This window comes from Ziziphus jujuba, chromosome 5 (assembly GCF_031755915.1).
Source record: "Ziziphus jujuba cultivar Dongzao chromosome 5, ASM3175591v1".
In the NCBI taxonomy this organism is placed as follows: domain Eukaryota; kingdom Viridiplantae; phylum Streptophyta; class Magnoliopsida; order Rosales; family Rhamnaceae; genus Ziziphus; species Ziziphus jujuba.
In genome coordinates this window covers 4697821-4718077 of record NC_083383.1, presented here as the reverse complement: position 1 = coordinate 4718077, position 20257 = coordinate 4697821, and the positions used below count along the sequence as shown (strand labels likewise).

General features: G+C 32.8%; 3 pseudogenes; 1 reads left to right on the top strand and 2 right to left on the bottom strand.

Annotated features, from left to right (window-relative positions):
• Positions 1–423: 423 nt before the first annotated feature.
• On the bottom strand, positions 424–8021 carry LOC125420102 (protein Ycf2-like; annotated as a pseudogene).
• A 575-nt stretch (positions 8022–8596) lies between these two features.
• Positions 8597–9996, bottom strand: LOC125420087 (photosystem II CP47 reaction center protein-like; annotated as a pseudogene).
• Positions 9997–15567: 5571 nt separating this feature from the next.
• Positions 15568–16172, top strand: LOC125419295 (small ribosomal subunit protein uS4c-like; annotated as a pseudogene).
• Positions 16173–20257: the final 4085 nt, after the last annotated feature.

The following is a 20257-nucleotide window of genomic DNA, read 5'->3' as shown; positions in this document are numbered from 1 at the left end:
ACACAAAATGTACTTCTAAGTAGTTGATCCACAGATCCTATATCTATCTATATGAAGAAGAAATCATGTAATAAAGGGGATTCTTATTTGTACAAATGGTACTTCAAACTTGGAACGAGCATGAAGAAATTAACGATATTTCTTTATCTTTTTAGTTGTTTTGCTGGATCGGTCGCTCAAGACCTTTAGTCTCTACCTGGACTTGATGAAAAAAATGGGATCACTTCTTATGGACTTGTTGAGAATGATTTTGATCTAGTTCATGGCCTATTAGAAGTAGAAGGCGCTCTGGTGGGATCCTCATGGACAGAAAAGGATTGCAGCTAGTTTGATAATGATTGAGTGACATGCTCCTTCGGCCTGAACCAAGGAATCCTTTAGATATGATGCAAAATGGATGGAAAACAAAAAGCTGATTTTGTAAAGCAGATTCATGAGAAGACCCGAGCAAACATTGAGAGGAGAACCGAGCAATATGCAAGGGTGGCTAATGAAGGCCGAAAATCAATGGTGTTTGAACCTGGAGATTGGGTGTGGCTGCATTTAAGGAAAGAAAGATTCCCCGAACAAAGGAAATCAAAACTCATGCCGAGGGGTGATGGACCTTTTCAAGTTTTGGAGAGGATAAACGACAATGCCTACAAACTTGATCTACCGAGTGAGTATAATGTTAGTGCCACCTTTAATGTTGCTGATTTATCTCCTTTTATTGCAGGTGATGACTTCGATTTGAGGACAAATCCTTTTCAAGAGGAGGGGAATGATGCGAATCCACCCGAGACTGCTCGGTCGACAACCCGCTAGGGTGCTGACCCAATACAAATGAAGGTGGGACCGATCACTAGGGCCCAAGCCAAGAAGTTCAAGGACAATCTTGCTGTCTTCATACAAGGAATAAGACATAGTCAAGAGGGGTTGGCCACATCTAAAGAACCAAGGCCTGTTTTACTCATACAAGCAAAAGAAGCCAAAACAGGGTCGGGTGACGTTTTTGGTGATAATAAGGAGGCCGGGTTGTATGAATTGGAACCCCATCTTTATGGGTTCAATTCATATGGAGGATGAGTCATAGAAACCAGCCAAAGCAGCTTCAAAGCCAACCAACAAGGTGGTTTGCACACGAGGAGAAGGAAATGCCGAATTTGCTGTATTCCTTGCTGGCTTTACTGTATTTTACTGTATTAGCCTTTTCTCATACTTCCAAGCAAGGGCAACCTGAGGAACTTCACAATAAGCTTATTTGGCATCCTACAAAGCATATTGAGGCTGAGTTGGAGCTCAATTTGGTCAAAGATTGGTCAAAGTCAATTTAGTCAAAAAGCTAGTATTATAGTTTCCTATTTTTATTCTACTTTTTGTTTTAGGAAACTACCTTTACTTTTTAGTTTTTATTTATTTATTTTCTGGAAAAAGAAGTTTAGGAAAGTTATTATTTTATTATTTTCATTGTAAATTAATTAATTCCTAATTCAAAATAAAGGAATTAATTAATCCAAATTAGTTTAGGAATAGGAAAGTTTCGGCCAAGGTAGACTTCTTCTTTGTGTGGCCGGTTTTTCCTAGGGTTTTTAGGGTTTACTTTGTTTCTTTCAAAGCCTATTTAAAGGCTTATTTTTCAATAAGAAAAAACTTTGATTTGATTGAGAAAATACTTGTGAGATTAATTATCTCTTTGTTCTTTGAGAACACCTAAAACACCATTAGAGAATTGGTTGTTTTAGCTTGACTTATCAATAGGTTTTCCATTCCCTATTGTGGCGTCTACATTATACCAAGGTTTCTAACCACAGGCTGGTTAGGGGTTGAGGTCATTCCATTAGAACTTGAACTTAATTAAAGATCCGGGCTAATATAATACGGGTTTAGGAGCAGGTCGTCCTAGGTTCGTATCAGGATAAGTAATTCGACTAATTCACATCCAGATCATGAATGTTTGGAATCCATATTATGCAAGGAGACATTGCTTTTGCTAATTCGAATTGAAGGGTGATATAAAATCGGTCTATTTCCGGCATCATATCCATAGTTAGTGCATTCATCATAGTTAGAAGCTCCAGCTCCACATCAAGGTCACGGTCGATGTCGTCATTATCATCAATAAGAAAATCCTTTTTATCTAGGAACTTGTTCAAAAATACTGTAATGAAAGGAACATAGGAGTTTGTCGCTAGGTATTTGACCAAATAGGATCTTCCAATTCCTATAGAACCTATCACTAATATACACCTAGAGAGGGACAGGGCTAAGTGTAGTGAAAAAGGTTTTCCAATAGATGGGAAATGAAAACTATTAGCCCCACAGGAGGTTTGTGAATAAGTGATTGTCTGATAATGAGCAAGGAATATCCATCTTTCTGCTAAACAGTATGTATTGAACTCATAACTCATTAGATACTTTTTCTGAATGTCAACTAAGTATCGTAAGTAAATTTCTCCCACTTGTTCAATCATTTGATAACCAGAGTCATTCCTTGATAAGTGATCACTATGAGCTAGATTCAATAGAATTTGATCAATCCTTTTTTCTGTCGTTAAGGTGGAGAACTAAACCAAGAATTCTCTTTCTTTATCATTAATCGAATCACTATTCGAGACCCAGGATTCTATTTTATCATCAATCCAATCACTGTTCACGTTTTATCCTTTTCTTATCAATGAATAGATCTCTTTACTTCTATGACTTAGATGTCTCGTATTTCTCCAAAAAGCGATTCAATTGATGGGATTTGGTATGATACTTATGAAATTGACGATATCGATCAGATTGATATTCAAATATTTCTTCTTAGAACTTATTGATTTGACCCCATAAGCGGGACCACCAACCCATGGCATGTTGCCGCCATAAGCAAAACCTCATATTTGTTCTAGAGAATCTCCTAATTGTTCTAGAGCAACTAGAAAGAGATTATTTAACCAAAAAGAATTCATTTCAGATGTAGGATACCTATCCAGAAGTTTTTGCAACTCAATCATGTATGATGGAATCATCAAAGATTTGACCTTTTCGAACTCTGTCTGTAACTCATTATAGGCTTAAGAAACAAAGAGAAGGTGTGTCAGAATGAGATATCCAGCAACAAGAAGAAGGAAAAGGACTGAATAAAGGAACTCCCGAACATTTGGCGATCTCAGATGTGTCGATATCAATGGTGACTCATTATTTCGATGAATCATTTCTTCGGATGGAAGAAGATTATGTAAACACTTACTTGAAATCTCACTTATCAGATTCCATTGTGGAAGACATAGTTTTTTCTGAAGAATTTGCCATGATATATCTTATCTACGCATAATATCATGAAAAATGGATACAAATTTTTGGCTACTACTTAGTGTTGGCAATAGGTCTAAAAAAGTATCTAAAAATATCAAATTTAGATATTTGTATCCTGTCGAAGTAAGGAAGCATGGCATATATGTTTGGAATATATTCCATTTTGAGAAAGTTGAAAAAGCACTATCTCGTTGAAAGGTTCTATACATCCACCCTTTCTCAAGGCATTTCTTTAGACAAAGACCCCTTTTTTCCTCTTTTCGGATGGTAAATATTTCTCAGAACATGGAGTGTGAATCAAACCCATGTTTGAATGAAATTGAGATACTGATGCAAGTACTTCCCTTCTGAATCAGACAGATTCATCTCTAAAAGAGGTTGACAATAAGTTCTTTCAAAATTGACTATTTATCCCTCTGTTAGAAGTGTTCCAAAAATGTCTGCGATCGAGTAAATAGCTCTATGAACGAGTGGATCAGATCGAATTAGAAAATGGAAAGATTTCTACAAGTTATACTTTTCATCACCATTTTATGGAAAATCATTAGGTATGAATATGTTAGACACCTGTAACTCGATTGGTGAAATAGTATCTCACTCCAAAAAAACATATTTTTTTTACCGCCGTGCAAAGAAAATATTTTGTTGTGAATGAACAAGATATTGAGGAATTGTCCATACATAAAATCATAATTATTGATACGGGCCTTTTCCACATAAAAAGGGAATCCTTTGTTACAATAGAAGCAGAAATGATGTGGATTATTCAAGAATCGAAGTCGATTTGCTTTATAAAAAGAAGATATCAATGAATTTCTATGAAATGGTTTCATAGGATTCAAACAATTGTCTTGATCGTGGGATACCATTGAGAAAGAGGAATTCGTGTTATCAAAAGATTTCCTACGATTATTTCTAGTATGGAATGAGTCAATCATCCACTTTGGTATCTTATTGAACAAAAATGGTGATATTGTTCCTCCATTGATCAAGAATTTTGCTTTTTAGGAAGATCATGACCATCCAATAAGAAGTGTTTCCATTTTTTCAAATGAACGATTTGAAGACCTATTGATTCTAGCAACTGATTGCAGAGTTGATCATTCAGACCTTTCAATTCATAGATGTGGATCTCAAACCTATGAATGGGGATATTCCTGAAACTTACAAAGAAAAAAGGAAATCAGTTAGACGAAAAGAGAAGAAACTTGGACAAAAAAGGAAGTAATTTGGACAAAAAGAAAGGAAGTGACTTAGACAAATCTTTTTTGTCGATAACCTCAAACCAATCAATTGAATAGTGATTAATACATAATCGATCGAACACTACTTGAAAATGAAAATGGCTCTTTTTCTCATAAACGAAGTGTTCCAAATGTTCCTATAAATTCTTGCTTCCATTGGACCATTTGTATCTATATGCATTAGGATCCCAATTCATGGTTCTCTCGGTTCGAGAAATAAAAATAAGAGGATTGAACCATTTCTTTAGACTCTTTTTCAAATTTGATAAATGTTGGTTGATCATATATTTCATTATAGTTCTATGATTCAGAGTATCATTTCCTATTTGATCCCTTTGAATTCCATATTCGAACTTGTGATCAGATCTATTCATTAAAAAGAATCAATTCAATACATTTCTCAAGAATTATTCGGAGGATCTACAAGGAGATCAAAAAATACGAAACTGTATCAAGAATTATGTACAAAAAAATATGAAAATATCTTCTAGTGTCGAGGGAATTTCATGTATAGAAATTCAAAAACGAATCGATTTGATTCAAGTCATAATCTATATGGGATTCGCAAAGTTATTAATGGAGCCTAGAAGAATCGAAGAATTACAGATGACTGTACAAAAAGAACTTAATTGTGTGAACCGAAAACTCAACATTGCTATTACAAGAATTGAAAACCCTTATGGAAACTCTAACATTCTTGCGGAATTTATAGCCGGACAATTAAAAAATAGAGTTTCATTTCGCAAAGCAATAAAAAAAGCTATTGAATTAACTGAGTAGGTGGGTACAAAAGGATATTAAGTACAAATTGCAGGGTGTATCGATGGAAAAGAAATTGCACTTGTCGAATGGATCAGAGAAGGAAGGGTTCCTCTACAAACCATTTAAGCTAAAATTGATACAGTTCAAACTATTTATGGGGTATTAGGCTTGGATATTTATAGAAAAGGAATAATAGGCCTTTACTCGACTTATCTTTAGTTCTATTCTATCCATCCAGTAATAGAACAAAAAATGACAAATTCTTTCATTCTTTTTCTCTTAACTCAAAACAAAAATGAACAATTCTATAAGGTTGAATAAAAATTCGATTAATCATTTTGATATAATTGCTATGCTTAGTGTGTGACTCGTTGGTTATTTTAGGATTAGGATTCAAAAAAAAGAAAGAAGTACCAGCCCATAGTATGAACTAATAACTATTATAGAACTAATATAGATATAGAACTAATATAGAACTAATAACCAACTCATCGTTTCGCATTATCTGGATATAAAAAACCGATCGAGATAAGATATATTGGTCATATCAATAGCAATTGAAATCTTTTTTGCATAAACAAAGAACAAAAAAGAAAAAACTATTCTGAGCCTGAGTTGTAAAGAAAAAAAATATGCGGATAAATGGAAGGATGAGAGAAAGAGCAAAAAAAAAATATATATATATCAATGATATATGATTCCAATATGTAAGGTCTATGATTCATCTCAGAATGAAGAATGTAATAAAGCATTAATACTGACTGGTCCATAATTATACAAATCTGTTCATAGAAAAAGAATCAAGAGCCCCAAGCCAATAAATACTGAAGAGAAATATCCAAATACATGTCTTATTCGTTTCATTAAGGTATATTTGTAGCAATGAAATACTATTGGCCCTACCCCAATTGATAAATGATTGATTAAAAATAGCTATGATATAATAGATTTTTTTATATTATTTACATTATAAATTATATTACATTATATTATAAAGGTTTAGAAATTCCTTGCTTACATGTCATTAGGAAGTGCATTAACATGAATACGGCAGTAAGAAGAGGTAATACAAAAGTGTGTAAACTATAAAACCGAGTCAAAGTGGATTTGACCACACTAGCACTTCCACGTAATAACTTTACCAAGGGCGGTCCTATTAAAGGAATAGCTTCTGGCACACCTGTTACAATTTTTACTGCCTAATAACCAATTTGGTCCCGAGGTAAGGAATAACTAGTTACACGAAAGATTTGGTCAATGCACCCAAAACCACACTTATAACCCAAGTCAATTCGTGAGGTTTTTTAAAGCCGCTGGTGAGATACACACAAAATAAGTGTAGGATCATTATTAGGACCATCATACTGGCCGACCATTGATGAACTGATCGAATTAACCAACCAAAGTTAGCCTCCGTAACGGTCGGACGATAATAAAAAGTCATAGCAAACCCTATAGCTACTTGTACTAAAAAACAAGTAAGTGTAATTTCGCCTAGACAATAAAAAATGTTGACACGAGGAGGAACATATTTACTAGTTATATCATCTGTAATTGGTTGAATCTCAAGATGTTCTTCAAACCAATCATAGATTTTATTGGGATAGGTAAAAGAAGCGGACCCCCCCCCCCCAGGAACCGTATATGAGAATTTCATCTCGTATGGCTCAAATACTAGTTCTACCGGATATGTGTAATAGAAAGTTAAGTTCGAAACTTCTTAATCCTCTGATTCAATCATTTTTGAAGATACGAAAGAATAAAAATCCAAAAGTTCTTTCTTGTGGTTATAATGCCAAAATATCAAGTCGGCTCATTTGTCTCTATGGTGATGATTATAGGCCTCTTGAATCTTCTTTTTACCTATTTTATTGTTTTTTTATTATGTGTAATGCACATTTAACTAATGTTTTCTTTATTAATGGTATTGATAGGAATTCTCTTGTTAAGGCCCTATGAATCAGTGAAAACCCCAGATTCATACTAGAACCACGATGATTCAATAAAACCCTTTCTTTATAAACTAATTCCAAAAATTCCTTAAGTAAGAACTATTGGATTATCACTTATTCAATGAATAACTAGAATGAATAAAAATCCAACGACACCCTTGTCCTTTGATCAAAATAAGTGTAAATAGGAGTTTGAAAAAATAACAACATTTTGATTTATAACTTCTAAATCTAACTCTTTGAAAAAAAATATGGAAGTTCGGACACATGGTCTGAATATTAAGGATGAATCATAGTGCTAATAATACTTTGGACTCTATTTCCTATATTCCGTGCTTCAGATACTAGAATGAATATCCGACGAAATAAAACCATCTCTATCAAGATGACAAAAGCATTTTCTGTACTATCCATAGGATCAATTATAACAAGTCACCCACTCATATTTCGGAACTACAGAAACAAAGAAATTTCACGATCAAACTACCAGAATAGAATGGGATAAAAATCAGAGACCTAAATCCTTCACTTTATATTGAAAAGCTAATTACTAGTTCTTGTGAATCTAATTCATTCCAATTCTGTCCAGTAAAATGGAAGAATTATAAATCTCCAAAATAATAGATAAGAATACCACAAAAAAGGCCATTGCGATACCCATCAAAGGAGTAGTTCCCCACCCGGGAGCTACTTTACCGTATTCTGAATTCAATGGTTTCAACAAACTCCCTACAGCAGTTCGTCTTAGACCAGATTTAGAACTACTCTCAACGGTTTGTGTAGCCATAAATTGTATTTCATATTCATTGAGATCTGTTGACTTTGTACACCATTCCGTTGTAAATAAATGCTCTTATCATAGACCCATTGTGGTCTTGAAACTATATAATAATGGAAACAGCAACCCTAGTTGCCATCTTTATATCGGGTTTACTTGTAAGTTTTACTGGGTACGCCTTACATACTGCTTTTGGATAACCCTCTCAGCAACTAAGAGATCCATTCGAGGAACACAGAGAATAGTTGAAGTAATGAGCCTCTCAATATTGGGAGGCTCATTACTTTCAATTGAGATAATGAAAAATCATTTCACCTTTTTAGTTGGAGCTTTAGGTGGTTCTAAAAAAACGATAGCGAAAAAAATTATTCCTAATGTCGAGACTAAGAGGAATGGATAAACCAATGCTTCCATAGATTCGATCGTGGTTTACATACAATTATAGCTTCCATACCTATTTATTTAGGATCATCTCCCGAATAAAGAAAGAGCAAGAGTCAAAGAAAAAGTAGTGATTCAAATCAAGATTTATCTGGTACCCTACTCATAAAACTAAAAACAAAAAATAACAAAACAATATTCTATCAGATTAGTTGTCTTCTTGTAGTTGGATCTCCAAGTTTTTGGAATGCTCCAAATTCTATTTGAGCATCCAAATTGGGGTCAATACCAGCAAAAACATCTTTGAACAAGGTTCTATCACCATGCCAAATGTGTCCGAAGAAAAAGAGCAAAGCAAAATAAGCATGTCCAAAAGTAAATCAACCCCTCGAACTACTATGAAAAACCACCGTCGGATTTCAAAGTAGCACAATCTAATTCAAAAATTTCACCCAATTGAGCATGTCTAGCATATTTTTTCATAGTAACGGGATCACTATAACTGACTCCATTGAGTTCGCCACCATAGAACTCAACAGTTACACATACTTGTTCGACACTGTATTTTGATTTTGCCCTTCTAGAAGGAACATCGGCTCTAACAATTCCGTTTCCGTCTACCAAAACAATTGGAAATGTTTCAAAAAAAGTAGGCATACAACATATAAAAAGTTCACGACCCTCTTTATCTCTAAAAATAAGGTGTCCTAACCACCCAACAGCAATTCCATCGCCATTGTCTATTGAGCCCGCTCTAAATAATCCCCCCTTTGCTGGATTATTGCCGATGCAATCATAAAAAGCTAATTTTTTCAGGAATTTTAGACCAAGCTTCAGATAAACTTTGATTTTTGGCTAGCCCAGCACCAACTCATTGATATATTTCTTGTTGAAAGTATGCTTGATCCCATTGATAACGAGTGGGACCAAATAATTCAATCGGGGTAGTTACCGAACCATGCCATATAGTTCCAACAACCACAAAAGCTGCAAAAGAGACAGCAGCGATACTACTGGAAAGGATGGTTTCAATATTTCCCATACGTAATCCTTTGTATAGACTTTCGGGTAGACGGACACTAAGATGGAATAGACCAGCCAATATGCCCAAGGTCCCTATTCCAATATAATGAGAGGCTATTCCTCTCAGAACAAAAGGATCAAAACCTTCCACACCCCACGTTGGATTTACAGATTGTACCCTTCGGGTTAGTCCATAAGGATCGGATACCCATATTCCCAGACAATACAATCCTGTTACATGAAATGCTCCAAAACCAAACCAAGCCAGCCTTGAAAGAAATAAATGAATTCCAAAGATTTAGGGCAAATCCAAAAAGGGTTTTCTTGTACGTTCATCACAAAATATTTCTAGATCCCAATACACCTAGTGCCAGATAGCTGCCAAAAAGCATAAGCTAGAAAACACAATATGTGCACCGACCACGCCTTCATAACTCCAAATACCCGGATTCATTATAGTCCTTCCTGTGATACTCCAACCGCCTTATGAATTGGTTATTCCTAAATGAGTCATGAAGGGTATAATAAACATCCTTTGTCTCTACATTGGATCAAGAATAGGGTCAGAGGGATAAAAACTGCTAATTCGTATAGAGCCATTGAACCAACCTAACCAGCAACCAGAGCAATATGCATTATATGGACAGCAAGCAAACGACCGAGATCATTCAATACGAAGGTATGAACACGATACCAAGGCAAGCTCATGGAAATACCCCTCTGTCAACAAAAAACAGACACTATGTAACTTTATTGCACTGGAAAAAAAACTATACTATGGACCTTCCATTTTGAATGGATTATCTCGGGGAAAGGACTAATATTTGTTCTATTCTTTTACTAATAATGGAACAATTTTGTTTGTAGGAACAAAAGGAAGCCGATCTAGTACCAATATGCAATGGTAAGAGGTTGATACCTTTTATAAGAGTGACTGCATTTATATATATTTTTCTTCATTCAAAAAACCTATTTGAAAGAATTTTCCTTTAGTATTTCTGTCTTCCTTTTTTATAAACTTATTCGATCTATGGATAAAATAGGATAAAGAATAAGATTATTAAGACAGTAAATACATTGTTATGCTTTCACATCAAAGTGAGCTATAGTAATTAATTTTTATTTCATTTAATGCCTCTTGGTGTTCTAAAAGTTCCTTTTCGAAACCCTGGAGAGGAAGATGCATCGTGGATTGACGTATAGTGTGACTTGTCATATATATTTGGTCATATGGTATTTCCCTGTTCTCTTATCCAATCGAGATATCCTCTCTTTTGCCCAAGAAAGGTTGATTGAATCATTGAAAATTTGGAGCGTGAAATAGAATGAAGTGCAATTCAATCTATTTTTTAGGGGAGTATACACATTAATATTCTTAATGATACTAATTTATAATTTATGGTTGGCTTGGTTAGACCAAAAAAATGAAATATAATATTAATATACAGGCTCCGTTAAGAAAAAAAAAAACCAATTGGTAATATATCTATGATTACCACTTATATCATATTTTATTTATAAAGATTTTCCACTTATAATATATAATAATGATATATAATAACAATCTCAAACTGTTAATCAATCGAGTAAGGTGATGAATGCATTGAATATTAACTATTTGGAGGGAGACATGGAATAAAAAAAAAAAAAAAAAGGAAGTCGTAGCAAAAAAACGTGGTATTGAGGCATTTGTCCTATATGTGCAAATCCAAATCGGGCAGATCTTTACTCCGAGTAGAGCCTAAACCTAAAAAAAATTGAAGAAGACCATTCATGAACAAGAAAATTACATCATGATTTGGATTGGATCCCGATGAAACAATATATCAATGAGAAGTTAGTCCGATAAATTTAGTGAATTTTTTTTATTTATAGGTTTTTAATTTATATATAAATTAAAATAGCCCAAAACTCATCTTTCTTGAAACATGAAATAAAAAGGCCCCCTTTGTTACAAGTTAAAAAGAGCCTGCTATGAATATGTTAAAAAAAATAAAAAAAAGAAAGCTAGAATCTACACATTGATTCTTTCTTTTTTTCGCAAATTGTGTTGAACCGTATGCATCAAAAGGCGCATGTACGGTTCCTAAGGGATACAATTTTATCCTAATTAACCAACTTTATCGATAAAGATTACTTTTTTTAGGCTAACCGGTTGACAACGAGATCTCGAATCAACTTATTGGTCTGATGGTATATCACAGTATAGAGGATGATACCAAAGATTTGTATTTGTTTATAAACTCTCCTGGTGGGTGGCTATTACCCGGAGTAGCTATTTATGATACTATACAATTTATGCGACCAAATATACAAATAGTATGCATGGGATTAGCAGCTTCAATGGCATCTTTTATTCTGGTGAGAGGAGAAATTACCAAACGTCTAGCATTCCCTCACGCTTGGCGCCAATGACTTTTTTATTTGATTTGAGGGAAAAAATGAAGACTATGCCTTTGCGCTATAGGAAATATGAATATTAAGTAATAATAGCATGGCACTTCGAGTTCGATATAAAAAGAAAAATTTTTCAAAATACTTACATTATGTATCGAAAGAGTAGTATGAGATAAAGAAAGGGTATTTCCAATTTTATCTGATCTATCGAGAGACCTATTTCAGCGTCACAAACTTTTTTGTTTTCACACCGAAGATAACAATATTTATGTTATGAAAGAATACAAAAATAAAATAAAAAGCATAAAAAAAACATAAATAAGTAAAAAAAAACTTATTTATTTGTATTGAAAAAAAAAACTTTGGGATTGCTAAATAACAGACGAAATAATAAAGCAACGGAGCCATCATAGTATTCTTTTAACTACTCCAAAAGGAAGGGTGGTTAGTGGATCATTTACCTATGTGAATCTGACAGACTCTTTATATATGTATATTTTCTATTTTTTTTTTCAATTTCCTCGATGTAAGGTAAAAAAGGTAAAAGTGAATTCCATTGTAGAGCCGTATGCAATGCACAAAAGATGCCTATACAGTTTTGCAATTCTATCTTTTTTCTTCATAGTATTTATTTTATTATTCTTTATCTCTTCGACTTTCATCATGCAAGATAGAGGAACTATCTATTATGTTATGTTATCAGGGTAATGATGCATCAACCTGCTAGTGCTTTTTATGAGGCACAGACGGGAGAATTTGTCATGGAAGCGGAAGAATTACTGAAGCTGCGGGAAACCATCACAAGGGCTTATGTACAAAGAATAGGCAAATATTTATGGGTTGTTTCCGAAGACATGGAAAGAGATATTTTTATGTCAGAAACAGAATCCCAAGCTCATGGAATTGTTGATTGTGTAGTGGTAAAAAAAAATAACAAAAACTAAAACTAATAGAATAGGAGTTTCATGCAAATCTGCAATTTGCGATTTTATCATCTTACCGAGTTTAATACTCTATTAATTAATAATCAATTTATTAATATATATAAATTAATCCATTAATATATAAATGATTCATAATCATCCAGTTAGGATCGATCAAAACCATCTCATTATGTATATGATTCAACATGCCAACTATTAAAAACACAAGACAGTCAATCAAAAATGTCATGAAATCTCCTGCTCTTTGGGGATGTCCTTAGCGATGAGGAACATGTACTAGGATGTATGTGTGACTCGTTCAGATAATGTGCTAGGCCAAAAGAAAGAAAACATTTGATCCAGTATTAGCGATCAGGACCAATGAATAGGATAGAATGAAAGAAGCCCATTTACTATCTAAAACTAAAAAAGGTAAATCTAAAAATAAAAAAGATCTATCATATCTTTCTATTGTATTATCAAATTTATGGTTTTCATTGGTACCAAACACAATCATTTCAATTTTTAATTTACGATGAGAAAGAATTCCCCGTTGGTAGAAAATGGTATCCATTAAGCAGGGAAATCCAATTTAAAAGGCAGAAAGGTTAGCCCTTATTCTTGACAATTGCAAGAACGGAATAACAGGGTTAGCTACTCAGCTAATTTTCATAATCAAATACCGTTACTATATCAGTGGGTTTCGTTGTGAAAGACCTATTACTAGATAATTATGGGTAGAGCCAAAGAGTGTGAACTATACAAGTTAACAATAACATTCATTCAATGAAAGAAGGGGCTCCGGTGTATAGAGAGGACCTCACCGTTTACGAAGAAACCATAGAAATTATGGAACCCACTATACCCATTTATATTTACTACTTTTTGATTTACTATGTTCTACGTTTTTTTTGATACCAAGTATCAAAAAAATTTCTTATTTCGAGGCGAAAGCCTATAAAGAAAATCGTGTTTGGGAAGGTTATAGTAGCAAAAGCCATTGGAATTTTGTTTTATACATTGGAAGAATCCGTTTTGTTATTAATAAACTATGAAAGGGGAAGAAAATAAATGAAAGAAAAGAAATCAATTAGTTATTCATCAAAGTTTCATTTATTCAATGACCAGAATTAAACGGGGATATATAGCTCGAAGACATAGAACAAAAATTCATCTATTTGCCTCAAGCTTTCAAGGGGCTCATTCAAGACTTACTCGGTCTATTACTCAACAGAAAATAAGAGCTTTGGTTTCAGCTCATCAGGATAAAGATAGGCAAAAGAGAGATTTTTAGCGTTTATGGATCACGCGGATAAATGTAGTAAGTCGAGACAATAATGTATACTATAGTCATAGTAGACTAATACACAATTTATACAAGGGGCAGTTGCTTCTTAATGCCACTCTTATTTATTCGTTTATTTATATTAGGCCGGAACTGTTGAATTCATTAGATAGCAGTTCTATATTGAAAGGCACTTTCTCTTAATTTGGATTTATCATCTATCTTCTTTCATCTCTATCGGATACTCATATTTGGTCCAATCAGAAAAGATTCTATCAGTTTTGTATTCGAAATTAAATTCAATACAAAATTAAATTCAATATACAATATATATGGATATATACCACATATATATTATGTATATTTATTCTACATAAATATATATGTGGTATATGCATAAGCTAACATGCTATGCCCCTATTTTTATCATTTTTAGCGTGTAATTTTGAATACTTAAACGGTCGATTCTTTTTTTTTCGTTTTAGTTTTCACGTTTCCGAATGAAAACACCAGAATGTTTCATTATGATCTGGATTGCGTTTATATAGATTGGATTGCACTTTTCTTTTTCATTTTTTTCTTCCTCTTCCCCTTTTCTTAGGGCAGACCTTGTATAACAATAACATAAATAACATAAAAAAAAAAGAACTAAAAAGGAAAATTTTTATTATAATATTTTTAATCTTTTTTATATTATAAACATTGATATTATAATATTCAAAAATAATAACAAATTCATTTTTTAATTCACAAAAAAAAATCTTACTATCTAATCAAGATATTAATTATTGATAAACATATAGTTGATGAAAAAAATCAAAATTATATAGTGCTATAGTAATTGTTATGTTAATTGGTATGTTTTATAATATTCAAATATCCAATATTTCTTTGAACTTCTATTCTATATTCTTCTCTCCAGTCATATGAATTATGAACAGTTAATAGCTAAGATCCTAGTAGTTTACTAAATTCCTATGCATCTACAATTTATGTTATGCAAGCATGCTTAGCTCAGAGGTTAGAGCATTCCATTTGTAATGCAATGGTCATCGGTTTGATTCCGATAACTGGATTTTCTCCATCTATTTGATTTTTCTTTTTTTACAAAATCGATAATAAGAATATTGAGATAATAAGAATATTGAAAAGGCTTCTTACCCTTTTACCTTACCAGGGCCACCGATCTATTATCTCTCTATTATCTCATAGAAACTCCCAATTATACAAAAAAAAAAAAAAAAAAAACCTAGAAGTTCGATCTCTATAAAACAAATCAATCAAGAAAAGAACCTTTATTATTTATTTATATATTGCTTATTTATATTTTTTTATAAAATATATTATAAAATTTATTATTGTATTGTATAAAAATTATACACATTAATAAATAATATTTATATATACAATACGGTCTGGATATTGATACAATTCATCTAATTATTCTTTGTAGTCCAAGACTTCAGTAAATTTCACTTCATTTATCATTTAGTTTAGTTTTAATTTCATTTAGGTTTATGAAATTTCAATAAAATAAAGAGTCTTTATGTCGCGTTACAGAGGACCTCGTTTCAAAAAAATACGTTGTATGGGGCTTTACCAGGACTAACTTTTCAAAAACCTCAAGCCTAAAGCGATCTTAGAAACCAATCGTGCCCCGATAAAAAATCTCAGTATCGTATTCATTTAGAAGAAAAACAAAAATTGCACTTTCATTGTGGTCTTACAGAACAACAATTACTTGAATACGTTCATATCGCCGGAAAAGCCAAAGGGTCAACGGATCAGGTTTTACTACAATTACTTGAAATGCATTTGGATAACATACTTTTTTGATTGGGTATGGCTTCGACTATTCCCCAAGCCCACCAATTGGTTAACCATAGACATATTTTAGTTAATGGTCGTATAGTAGATATACCAAGTTATCATTGCAAACCCTAAGATTTTATTACAGTAAGGGTTGAACAAAAATCTAGGGCTCTGGTTCAAAATTATCTTGATTCAACCTCCCTTGAGGAATTGCCAAAGCATTTAACGCATCACCCATTTCAATATAAAGGATTAATCAATCAAATAACAGATATTAAATGGGTTGGTTTGAAAATAAATGAATTGCTAGTTGTAGAATATTATTCTCATCAGATTTAAACCGAGCTAAGATAACAAGAACAGGGGTTTGGACACCCCCTACTACGTAAAAAGACCCGAGGTAAGGGGTTTTGATCCGAGGATTTTTCTCCCATTCATGTATCATAGATTAGTAGGGTGATTTTCATTCCTTTTCCGTTCTTTACATTACAGTATTTTCCATACCGTAGAAATTAGTATTAGGAGTAGAGAATCTATATCAAAGAGAGGGCTCACTGTTAGAATAATGGTATCCATTGTTATTTGCTACATTGTGATCAGTAACATTGGTGAATTAGGTAAAGGGTAGGGAAAGAGAAGGATTTGAACCCTCGGTAAACAAAAGCCTACATAGCAGTTCCAATGCCATGCCTTCAACCACTCGGCCATCTCTCCTACACAACAATTATGGTTCAGAAACCAAGTGAATAGAGTTATTCATATTCGATTTTTGGATAGGTATGTACACTCTATTTTTTTTTATAATAGAAAATTTTTTATTAAATTAAAGATAAACCCTTCCTTCGATGCTGGGGAAAAATAATTTTTGTTGTTAAAAAAATTAGATAAAGATTTATGTTTGCAAAGCCGGAACTCCCGGCCTTTTCTAATATTTATACCTGATTAAGTCACTGAATTGGAATGAATACACTAAGCAATCTATTTTTTGAGACTATGTTTCATGGATACTTTTAGATCATTATTATATTTAGTTTAGATTATTCGTCCATTTTCATAAAAATTCTAAAATGACTTTCCAGTTTTAGATCTTGCAACCCCTTATCCCAACTTCGGACCCATAGATTTATTCCAAATTTAGGAAACGTCTTAGGGTTTTTATATTTGATTGTATAGCTTATACCCGTTATACACACAATATACACAACATAAAATGGACGGTTAGTCTATTTTCATCCATCATAGAATGATTGTTCACTTCTTTTTCTTCTCTCTTTGGATCATAATTCGATCAAAACTTCTCTAATTATCCTAATCTAAAGGAAAAATTCTTTGATTCTTCAACTTCGATGAAATAGGAATAGTTCCTTTCATTCTTATACTACTACTATTATATTACTACTATATTTTATTAGTATATTTTTATTTACATTTCAATGAAATACAATCAGATTCAAATATTTCTTACTTTTTATTGATTCCTATCAAAAAGAAAAATAAAGAATTTGAGTAGAAGGTCTTCTTTTTTAATAAGTCTGTTTTTATGTTATTATGTACTATCCAATTCCCCTTGTTTGGGGGATTATTTTCTCACAACACGAAGGGTAATTCAAAGAAATTATAGAATGGATTTCTGCCTATGTGTAGATCTGGAATAAATGGAAATTTTATTGATAAGACCTTTTCAATTGTAGCCAATATCTTATTGCGAATAATTCCGACAACTTCGAGAGAGAAAGAGGCATTCACCTATTACCGAGATGGTACGATTTGATTCTTTTTATTTATTTATTATTATTTTATTTTTTCTTTCTTAGTTAGTTATTATATTATAATAAATTGTAAAAATATATAATAAATTAATTAATTACATTATAATAAATTATAATTAATAAATGATATATTTATTATATATATATTTATTATAATTATAAATAATTATATAATTATATAATTATAAATAATTATATAATTATATAATTATAATAAATTACAATTATCAATTATAAAGTTATAAATCAATTTTATTTATTTTTTTATATATTTTCTAATTTTTTTATTTTTTATAGTTATACCTTTTTATTTTACCGCTCTCAATCTTAGGAGAAAGACACTCAGAATAGAAAGAAAAAAAATTATTGAAATAAATCTACGCTTGTTGAAGGTGAAGTTTGTAAATAAAACAAGCCCTTCTATTGTGTATCCCCGATTAATGCAACCTCAAATGCTTCAATTGTCGATTTTAGAATATTGAGCGAAAGTTTACCCTATGGGTTAGGTCAAACCTACTCCACCAGTACCAATAGGGGGCATAATGATACAAACCTAGGACGACCTGCTCCTAAACCCGTATTATATTAGCCCGGATCTTTAATTAAGTTCAAGTTCTAATGGAATGGACCTCAACCCCTAACCAACCTATGGTTAGAAACCTTGGTATAATGTAGACGCCACAATAGGGGATGGAAAACCTATTGATAAGTCAAGCTAAAACAACCAATTCTCTAATGGTGTTTTAGGTGTTCTCAAAGAACAAAGAGATAATTAATCTCACAAGTATTTTCTCAATCAAATCAAAGTTATATTATTATTGAAAAATAAGCCTTTAAATAGGCTTTTGAAAGAAACAAAATAAACCCTAAAAACCCTAGGAAAAACCGGCCACACAATGAAGAAGTCTACCTTGGCCGAAACTTTCCTTTTCCTAAACTAATTTGGATTAATTAATTCCTTTATTTTGAATTAGGAATTAATTAATTTACAATGAAAATAATAAAATAATAACTTTCCTAAACTTATTTGTCCAGAAAATAAATAAATAAAAACTAAAAAAATAATGGTAGTTTCCTAAAACAAAAAGTAGAATAAAATTAGGAAACTATAATACTAGCTTTTTGACTAAATTGACTTTGACCAATCTTTGACCAAATTGAGCTCCAAATCAGCTTCAATATGCTTTTTAGGATGCCAAATAAGCTTATTGTGAAGTTCCTCACGTTGCCCTTGCTTGGAAGTATGAGAAAAGGCTAATACAGTAAAATACAGTAAAGCCAGCAAGGAATACAGCAAATCCGGCCTTTCCTTCTCCTTGTGCGCAAACCACCTTGTTGGTCAGCTTTGAAGCTGCTTTGGCTGGTTTCTATGACTCATCCTCCATATGAATGGAACCCATAAGGATGGGGTTCCAATTCATACAACCCGGCCTCCTTATTATCACCAAAAACGTCACCCGACCCTGTTTTGGCTTCTATTGCTTGTATGAGTAAAACAGGCCTTGGTTCTTTAGATGTGGCCAACCCCTCTTGACTATGACTTATTCCTTGTATGAAGACAGCAAGATTGTCCTTGAACTTCTTGGCTTGGGCCCTAGTGATCGGTCCCACCTTCATTTGTATTGGGTCAGCACCCCAGCGGGTTGTCGGTCGAGCAGTCTCGGGTGGATTCTCATCACATAGGGGAAAAGGCACTACTCCTAGGAATCAACAACACAAAAACTTTGGTATAAATTATACCTTTTCTTTATCAAGATCGGGACTAACAAGAATGGTTGGGACAACAAACATCCATCTCGTTTGTATTTTGGATACCCATATAACCATCAAAGACTATTGAAGTGACTAATTCCTGGAAATTACGAGGGGTTGAAGACAAAGAAATTGTTGGAGTCACCTTTTTTTATTTTATCTAGTACCAACATGCTTGATGTTAAGGAAAGGTTTTTTACAAGAAGGTTGGCTAGAGATTTCTTGTAAAAACACTAGCCCCACTCAGTTTATAATGAGACTATTTCATTTCAATCTTTGTGGATTCCATGTATTATTCTCCTTATGCACAGAAAGGAGGAGCCGTATGAGATGAAAATCTCATGTACGATTCTGAAACAGAGATTCTTTTAATCAAACGACGGCCGTAACGGATGTCGACTCAATCCGAAGGAAATTATGCGAAAGCTTTATAGGATTATTATGAAGCAATTCGATTAGAAATCGATCCCCATGATTGAAGTTATATACTCTATAACATAGGTCTTATCCACACAAGGAACAGAGAACATACGAAAGCTTTGGAATATTATTTTCAAGCACTAGAGCAGAACCCATTCTTACCACAAGCTTTTAATAATATGGCCGTGATCTGTCATTATGTGCGACTATCTCCACTATATAAAGGGAAAGAAAGAGCAAATCCGTTAATAAATACTAGAAAAAAAAAAGGCTTTCTACATATGTATCGTCCAAAACAATTATTTTTATCAGCTGTAGTAAAGAAATGCACTTCATAGAAGTGGAAGTATGAGTAAATTGGTATGCCTAGATACTTTATTCTATGGATAAAGGGTCTTATTGAAAAGGAAGCGCCGTAAAGATCAATTCACGAGATTTTAGGCCGATACAATAACAACTGCTTACTTATGTCATGATATGAGA